This window comes from Tachyglossus aculeatus, chromosome X1, assembly GCF_015852505.1.
Source record: "Tachyglossus aculeatus isolate mTacAcu1 chromosome X1, mTacAcu1.pri, whole genome shotgun sequence".
Classification (NCBI taxonomy): Eukaryota; Metazoa; Chordata; class Mammalia; order Monotremata; family Tachyglossidae; genus Tachyglossus; species Tachyglossus aculeatus.
In genome coordinates this window covers 48,501,684-48,510,741 of record NC_052101.1, presented here as the reverse complement: position 1 = coordinate 48,510,741, position 9,058 = coordinate 48,501,684, and the positions used below count along the sequence as shown (strand labels likewise).

The 9,058-nt window shown below is 45.8% G+C and overlaps 1 non-coding gene across 1 annotated transcript; it reads right to left on the bottom strand.

Annotated features, from left to right (window-relative positions):
• Window positions 1-606: 606 nt before the first annotated feature.
• LOC119920332 lies at window positions 607-744 on the bottom strand. Its single transcript, XR_005448087.1, has one exon. It is a non-coding gene; the product is annotated as a small nucleolar RNA SNORA7 (small nucleolar RNA).
• Window positions 745-9,058: the final 8,314 nt, after the last annotated feature.

Below are 9,058 nucleotides of genomic sequence, written 5' to 3'. Positions count from 1 at the left end.
TCCCCAGTCTAGCTGGAGTCATGCCTCACAGCCTCCTTTCTGGTCTTCCTGTCTCTGGCTCCTCCCTTCCTTAGTCTAGCCTACCTGCTTCCCAGATCATCATCATAAACTGCCAATCAGAATGCTCCTCTCTGCCAACTCCCCCTCTAATGGCTTCCTTTTCCCTGTGCATCCAGCAGACACTCCTGACCACTGGCATCAAACCCTCTTTCAGCTCTTTTCCTCTCCACCTTTTCTTTGTACGTCTGTCACCCAACCCCCGTGGTCAGGTTCGTTTGGGAATCAGTGCGATGAGAGTGAGAGACCGGGGTCAGAAAGGCTGAGTTTATACAAAATTTATTCCGTGAGGTGAATTGAACTTCCCTTTTGGGAAGGGTCTTCTTGTCTTATGCTGTTGAGTCATTTCCAACCCATTGCAACACCACAGACTCATCTCTCCCAGAATGCCCTGTTCTCCATCTGCAATTGTTTCTGGTACAGTATCCATAGAGTTTTCTTGGTAAAAATACAGAAGTGGTTTACCATTGCCTCCTTCCACGCAGTAAACTTGAGTCTCTGCCCTCGACTCTCTCCCATGCAGCTGCTGCCCAGCACAAGTGAGTTCTGACTTGTAGCAGATTTCCTTCCACTCACTAGCCACTTCCCGAGCTAGGAATGGAATGAGTAGGCCTCTGCTTGACTCTCCCTCCCATAGCCGAGACTGATAGAGTATTGGAAACTCTCCAGGTGTGACCCTGAGAGGGGTTTGGAAGGATATAATTACTTAATTATTTTTGATGCAGCCAATTGAACTTCCCTTCTGGGAGGAATAGGATTATTTAATGATATTAGAGCTTCCCTATTGGGAGGAATATATTTATGTGTTACTTGCACATGGCGAAACACCTAAGTCCCGCCCACTAACTTTACCATTCAGGAGGAATTCACTTATGCCTTGTTCGCACTTAAGAAGTCATCTAGCTACCATCCATGAGCGCTTCCCACCCAGGAGGAATACCTTTATGCGTTACAGTCCCATGGCAAAGCACCCTAGCTTCTAGCCCCACAGGCTTTCAGCGGGACAGTCACCCATTCCACAGCTCCTCACTTGGTGCAGGCAGAGCGGGAATCCCACATTCTGGGCAGAGATGACACGTGGCTGGCTGCTGCTTGTCTCGATCCCCTACCCAGAAGGTTAGAGGTCACAGGTATGTATTATTACCTGTGCCCCGAGGCCATTGCAGATTATGGCCTCAGTTTATCCAATCTGTGCCCTCCCTGCTTCTACATACCTAATTTGATTGGCATGGGGTTGAAGGACACCTTCTGTATTCCCATCCTGGGCTGTCAATCTAACGGTTTTTGTTGCCGGGGTTGGTGCCCTACCCATGCTTCCAAGTTCTGCTTTGCTGGCTAGGGCAATTACAAGATAGCATTTGACCTTGAGATAGTGGGTACCCCGGTTCACCTTGGGGCAATGTCAAACCCCAGTTGATCAATCCATCAGTCAATGGTATTTTTTGAGCACTTACTGTGTAAGGTGCACTATTCTAACAAGCCACTGGAAAAGTACAATGTAACAGAATTGGTAGACATGTTCCCTGATGACAGCTAGCTTAAAGGTTATACTCTTCATTACCCCCATGTCTTCTTACTGGTCTCACTCTTCAGTCTCCATCCCCAATCATCTATGCTTGTCCTTTCTCCCCTCCCCTTTCGAATCTACCAGGCCTCAATGGCCCCCAGCTTCACGACCTCCAAAAGCCCATTTCCTCCTGGAGGCTTTACACAACTACTATTCACCTCCCCAGCTTATGTCATTCCAATGGCCCATTTTGAGGCACTTAGCCAATACATATTTTTATCTATTCCATTTCCTCCACATTTTAAGCTTTTCGTGAACAGGGAATGTGTCTACCAACTCTGATATATTGTACTCTCCCAAGAGCTCTGCACTCAGTAAGCACTCAATAAACAAGATTGATCGACCTAGCTATTTATGTATTTGGACATTCACTGTTTCTGTAATTTTCTGTTTTTCTGTCTTCTTGAACTCTCCTCCAGGATCAATCAATCAATCAATCAATAGTCTTTATTGAGAGCCTATTAAGTTCTAGGCATTGTACCAAGCTTTTGGGATTGCCATTATGTTTTAAGTTCCTCGTGAGCAGGGATCATATCTATGACCTCTATTGTACTCTCCCAATTGCTTAGTACAGGGCTCTATATAAGAATAATAATAATAATTATGACATTTTTTGATGGCATTTATTAAGCGCTTACTATGGGCAAAGCACTGCTCTAAGCACTGGGGAGGATACAAGGTGATCAAGTTGTCCATCGTGGGGCTCACAGTCTTAATCCCCATTTTACTGATGAGGTAACTGAGGCCCAGAGAAGTGAAGTGACTTGCCCAAAGTCACACAGCTGACAAGCAGCGGAGCCGGGATTTGAACCCATGACCTATGACTCTAAAACCCGTGCTCTTTCCACTGAGCCACGCTGCTTCTTGTTAAGAGCTTACTACATACTAGGCACTGTACTAGTGCTGGGGTGGATACAAGTAAATCGGGTTAGATGCAGGTCCTATCCCGCATGGGGCTCACAATCTTAATCCTCATTTTCAATATGAGGTAACTGAGGCACAGAAATGTGAAATGACTTGCTCAAGGCCACACAGCAGACAAGTGGTGGAGACAGGATTAGAACACATGGCCTTCTGACTCCCAGGCCCATGCTCTATCCACTAGACCACTCAATTAATACCACTGATTCACTGGGGGAAGTACAATAAAACTAGAAGACATGATTCCTCTGTTCTAGGGGTTTACAGTCTAATGAGGGAGATAGGCACTACACATTTAGAAAAGATGAAGTATTAGAATATATAAAATATGTATGTAAGTGTTAAAAGACTTTATGAATACTTAAGAATGTTTAAGTGGCACAAAGTGCTGATGTGGGAGTTTGGGGATATGAGAGGTATGGAAAGTAGAAATTAATTAGGGAAGGTCTCCTGAAGAAGGTGTGACCATAGAAGGACTTTATTTTTTATTTTTATTCTTTATGGTATTTGTTAAGTACTTACTATGAACCAGGCACAGTACTAAGTATTGGGGTTGATACCAGCTAATCAGGTTAAGCACAGTTCGTGTCCCACATGGGGCTCACCCTCTTAATTTCCATTTTACAAATGAGGAAACTGAAGCACAGAGAATTCGTGTGACTTGCCCAAGGTCACACAGCAGACAAGTGGTGGAGCTGAGATTAGAACCCAAGTCCTTGGACTCCTAGGTACACACTCGTTCCACTAGGGAGAAGAGAGTGGATAAGTAAGAGGGAGAGAGTTGATCGAGTGCATTAAAGGCAATGGTCAGGAGTTTCTGTTTGATGCAGAGATGGATGGGCAGCCACTGGAGATTTTTGGGGAGTGGGTAGACAGGTCCAGAACCTCATTTTAGAAAAATGATCTTGAACCGAATGAAATATGGACTGGAGAGAGCAGAGACTGTAGACAGGTATATAAGGCAGGAGACTGATGCCATCATCAAATGGAGATTTAAAAAGGAAGACCCCTTTCCTTCCTCCTTCATTCTGAAATTTGTTATAGTGTTTGCCTCCCTTAGTAGAATAAAATCTTGACTGCAGGGAACATGTAGACTAATTCTATTTTATCAATCAATTGATGCAATTGAATGAGTGTTTATTTTGAGGAATGCACTATACTAAGCACATGAGAGAGTGCAGTTCAATTTGTAGACACAGTCCCTGCCCTCAAGGAGTTTACAGTCTATTGTACTCTCCCAAGTGCTTAGTATAGATAATAATTGTGATAATTATAATAATAATATTTGTTAAGTGCCAAATGCCATACTGAGTGCTGGGGTAGATTCAAGATAATCAGGCCCCAGGTGGGCCTCACAGTTTAAGTAAGAGGGAGAACAGGTGTTGGATCTCCATTTTACAGATGAGGGAACTGAGGCACAGAGAAGCTAAGTGACTAGTCTGAGGTCACATACCGGTAAGTAGTGGAACTGGGATTAGAACCCAGGTCCTCTGACTCCCAGGCCCGTGCTCTTCCCACTAGACCACACTGCTTCTCACATATATAGATCTCTGCACATAATGGATGCTCAATAAATAGTGTTGACTAGTTGGTTGATTGTTGGCCGGCTGGCCCTGTGGATATCAAGCATTATCAACCTAGGCCTACTGGACATTGTGCATCCTGGATAACAGATCTCCAGTAAATTGTCCTGGGGGTGACAACTGGAGAGCCCAGATGTTCCCTGGGGTTGGTGTCATGAGTACATCGGCCCTCCAGGGCCTCTGGAGATGGGGTCGTGGTGAGGGAGAAACAGACCCTCGAGAAGATTCCTGAGAAGGGATTGAATATAAACAAAGCCTTGTCACCCGCAGGACTTGTCACTGGAGATGGGCAGTGGCGGACGGGGTGAAGGGAGGGTGGGCGGAGAGAAGCTCTCCTTCCCTTTCAGCCCTAAGAGCTTTCAAGTATGCTCTCTCAGGCATCTAGTACAGTGCAGATAGACACACAATAGGCACCCAATGCAGTGTTCTACATATAGTGATGATAACATTAGTCTCTTAAACAACCCAACAAGGGACAGTGTTTTTTTGTGCAGAAGGTGGTCAGATCTGTGGGTTCCACACTGGCTTTTTCAGACACTCACACAGTCATCAGAGAACTTCACCTTCACTGGGGTCATCTTTGAATGCCGACAACCATCTCTCTTTCTCTCTCTCCTCATACATATACAAATGAGGAGCAGCATGGTGTAGTGGATAGAGTGTGGGTGGGCCTGGGAGTCAGAAGGTCATGGATTCCAATCCCGGCACCGCCACTGATCTGACCTCGGGCAAGTCACTTCACTTTTCTGGGCCTCAGTTACCTCATCTGTAAAATGAGGTTTAAGGCTGTGAGCCCTGTGTGGGACAGGGACTGTGTCCAACCCGATTTTCTTGTAAGCACCCCAGTGCTTAGCACAGTGCCTGGCATATAATAAGTGCTTAAGTATTATTATTATTACCACCACATATCATCTCTTCTTGAGAATCCCGGAGAAAGGCTGGGTCCTTAGGCTTTGGCACTGAGAACCTGTGCTAAGGATTTGCTAATATCGCCAGTGGCTTGTGAAAAAACCCCACACTCTCTTTTCCTTGCTGGGCATGATCCCACTGAGGCACTGAGGACACAAGTAGGTAGGCAGGCAGGAGTACAGCACATGCAAAGTGCACGCCAAGATTTTACGGGCTCAATGGCTCTGCAGCAGAGTGTCAGTGCTGTGCCACATCACCATAATCCAGCCTCTGTAGCCACTGCAGTCTTTGACAGCCATGTTAATCTGCTATTTTTCAGGATTCTTGCCTGGGCCTGTCGACCTGGTGGAATGCCCTAGATGTTTCTTTAGTCAGAAACCTTCCTCATAGGTGGCTCAGCCCCAGCGGGCCTCCTCCTTTGTGCAAGGCTGGGTTGAACACTCACACTCAGCTGCTCACGCACACCCACTCACACATTCACTCACACTGTTACCCTCAGACACATTCACGCACACTAACATTCAGCTACTCACATATTTAATTAATTAATATTAATGTCTGTCTCCCCCTCTAGACTGTAAGCTCGTTGTGGGCAGGGAATGTGCCTGTTATAGTGTTGGGTTGAACTCTCCCAAGTGCTTAGTACAGTGCTCTGCACACAGTAAGCACTCAATAATTATGACTGAATGAATAAATGAATAGGGAAAGCAGGTCTGGACTATGGGAAATAAGAAGGCAGTCAGACGATGGCCTGGTCCCAAGGTACAGAACACTTTTTTATGCCCAACGGACAGCTGGCCCAGTGGACACTGGCTGTTGGAACTGGATAGTAAACTGAGCTGGTGGGGGATGGAGTGAGGGTGGGAGGGAGATACTGTGACAAGAGTGGTCACAGAGAGAGGGGCAGGGTGATTGGAGAAAGAAGCTGAGGAATGGGTGGAGGGGTTATGATGTTTGTGGGGTGGGAGGGGCTCTCCCACTTTCTGTCCCCTCTGTCTCTAGCTATCTCAGTTTGCCTTTCTGCATCTCTGTGTGTCTCTCTTTCTTTCTCTCCTCACACAAACTACCTCCCATGACTAGCCACCATCTTGAATGTCCCTCCTTAACTCCCTTTTCTCCTTTTTTGTTTCTCTCCCATCCCCAGCCACAATTAACCAGTGAAATTTATTGAGCACCCACTGAGTTCAGAGCACTGTACTAAGCACTTAGGAGAGCACAGTACAATCGGTAGACACAATCCTTGCCCTCAAGGAGCTTACAGTTTGTTGTACTCTTCCAAGTGCCAAGTATAGTTCTCTACAAATAGTGAGTGCTCAATAAAGAAGCAGAGAAGCAGCATGGCTTAGTGGAAAGAACATGGGCCTGGGAGTCAAAAGACCTGAATTCTAAACCCAGCTTTGCTAAATGCTTGCTTTGTGACCTTGAGCAAGTCACTTAACTTCTCTGTGCCACAGTTCTCCTGTTCTCCCTTCTATTTAAAATATGAGCCCTATCAGAGACAGAGACTGTGGCTAACCTAATTCACTTGTATCTACTCCAGTGCTTAGAATAGTGTTTGACACATAGTAAGCACTTAACAAATATCATAAAAAGAAACTAGTGTTGGCCAGTTGGTTGATTGACTGCTTTTACCTCACCTACAACCCTTAAACTTCACTGACCCGACCATGACCCTTTAATTTCCCCCCTCCAGTCAGCTTATCCCAGTCCTCCCCTCATCCACCCAACCCCTCCCCACCCCTTGTGCTGTCTCTGTTCCTCCTCCCTGCCCCATCCCTGTAATCCTGTCCCAGAGCCACTCATCATCCCCCTTCCGCTGTGCCAGCCCCCATCAACTCACTCCTATCCAATGCCTCCCCACCCCTCATTCATTCATTCATTCATTCATTCAGTTGTATTTATTGAAGACTTACTCTTTGCAGAGCACTGTAATAAGCACCTGGGAAAGTACAATACAACAATAAACAGTGACTGCCCCACCCACAATGAGCTTACAATCTAAAAGGGGGGAGACAGACATCGACACAAATAAATAAAATTACAAATATGTACATAAGTGCTGTGGGGCTGGGACGGGGGAAGAGCAAAGGGAGTTTGTCAGGGTGACGCAGAAGGAAGTGGAAGATAACGGAAAAGTGGGGCTTAGTCTGGGGAGACCTCTTGAAGGAGATGTTCCCTCAATAAGGCTTTGAAGTCGGGGAGAGTAGTTGTCTGTCAGATTTGAGGAGGGAGGACATTCCAGGCCAGAGGCAGGACATGGGTGAGGGGTCAGCGGTGAGACAGGACAGTGAGAAGATTTGCATTAGAGGAGCGACAGTGATTGACAGAGTCAAAGGGAATAGAAGATTGTTAAGGCTAAGGCTAACATCCTTTTCCTGGACTAGTGCATGGGTGTCAGAAGGAACTGGGTTCTAACTCTGGCTCTACCACTCATCTGCTGTGTGACCTTGGGCAAGTCACTTCATTTCTCTGTGCTTAAATTACCTCATCTGTAAAATGGGGATTAAGACTGGGAGCTCTATGTGGCACAGGGACTGGGTCCAACTGATTATCTTATATCTACCCCAGTGCTTAGTAGAGTGCCTGGCATGTAGTAAGTACTTAACAAATACCACAATTATTAATTATCATTATTATTACTATGCACCAGGCACAGTATTAAATGCTGGTGAGTATACAAGCTAATCAAGTTGGACTAAATCCATTTCCCACATGGGACTCGCAGTATTAATCCCCATTTTATAGATGAGGGAAATGGGGCACAGAGAAGTTGAGTGACTTGCCCAAAGTCTTATCATTTGTTCTTCTAAACTTAATGTCATTTTCTCAGTCTGGATGTCTAATTAGGGTTTGCTGGGGGAAGGGAAGTTTTCTGAGGGGGAGGTTGGGCTGAGAGCAGGAGGAGAGAAATCTCCAAGTGTCGTTAAGTGACAGCTGGCCTGGTTTCAGACCAGATAGTCCAGTTCTCAGATGGTCTGTCCAGTGTCCGGTGAAGCTATGGCTCCTGTTATCTTTATGTTGAGTACCAAACTCCCTCTGCCTTGATTCCTGCTTCCGAACCCACCTGAGTCTTGGGCTGTCCCCACCCCCCTCAGAGACCATTTTCCAGTCATGTGGACTTGGTTGTCATCAAGGAGACTCTCCACTTGCATCAAGAGGAAAATGTGCCCATTAGCGTAGAATTCCTGGGCCTTGGAGGGCTTAAGGGGGAACCCCCCGCTCCTTTGAAATGGAGTTGCTTGTGGTCTAATTATAATAGAGGGAGTTGAGCCCTCGCCTGGCTTCAGTGATTGGAGCGGAGCTCCCTTTGGGGACCACATGTTCCATCCAGCTGCTTCAATTTAATGGTGGGGCCAAGGCTGACAATACTGGGACAAGGTGCTGTGAGACTGAAGGAGAATTCTTGCAAATGAGCAGAGGGAGTTTGATCCTTCCATTAGTTTGAGGTCCAGGAGGGAGATGGGATGATGAGCCCTATAGAAAACATGACTTCTCCTCCTGATTGGCTGATGCATTTTCTGTGAAATGTGAAGTCCTTGGTGGGCAAAGCAGTGTATTTCCCACAGATGTGCTATTCCACAGATACTGAAATGGGTTCCCTGTAAACCAGCCCTGCATTGTGGATTTGGGTTATTTAAATTACTCCAAAATGGGGGCCGTTTTTGAGACGATGAGGATCGCTTTCCCTTTTCATATCCAGAAGACAATTACTCTCCCCACTTTCAAAACCTTATTGAAGGTATATCTCCTCCAAGAGGCCTTCACTTCCTCTTCCATGCCCTTCTGTGTCACCCTGATCATTTCCCTTTATTCACCTCTTCCTCAGCCCCACAGCACTCACGTACAAAATAAATAAATTTATTTATTTATATTAATGTCTAGCTCCCCCTCTAGACTGTAACAGGGAATGTTATATTGTTATATTGTTAAATATATTGTTAAATTGTACCCTCCCAAATGCTTAATACAGTGCCCTGCATACAGTGAGCACTCAATAAATATGATTTATTGATTGATGTGG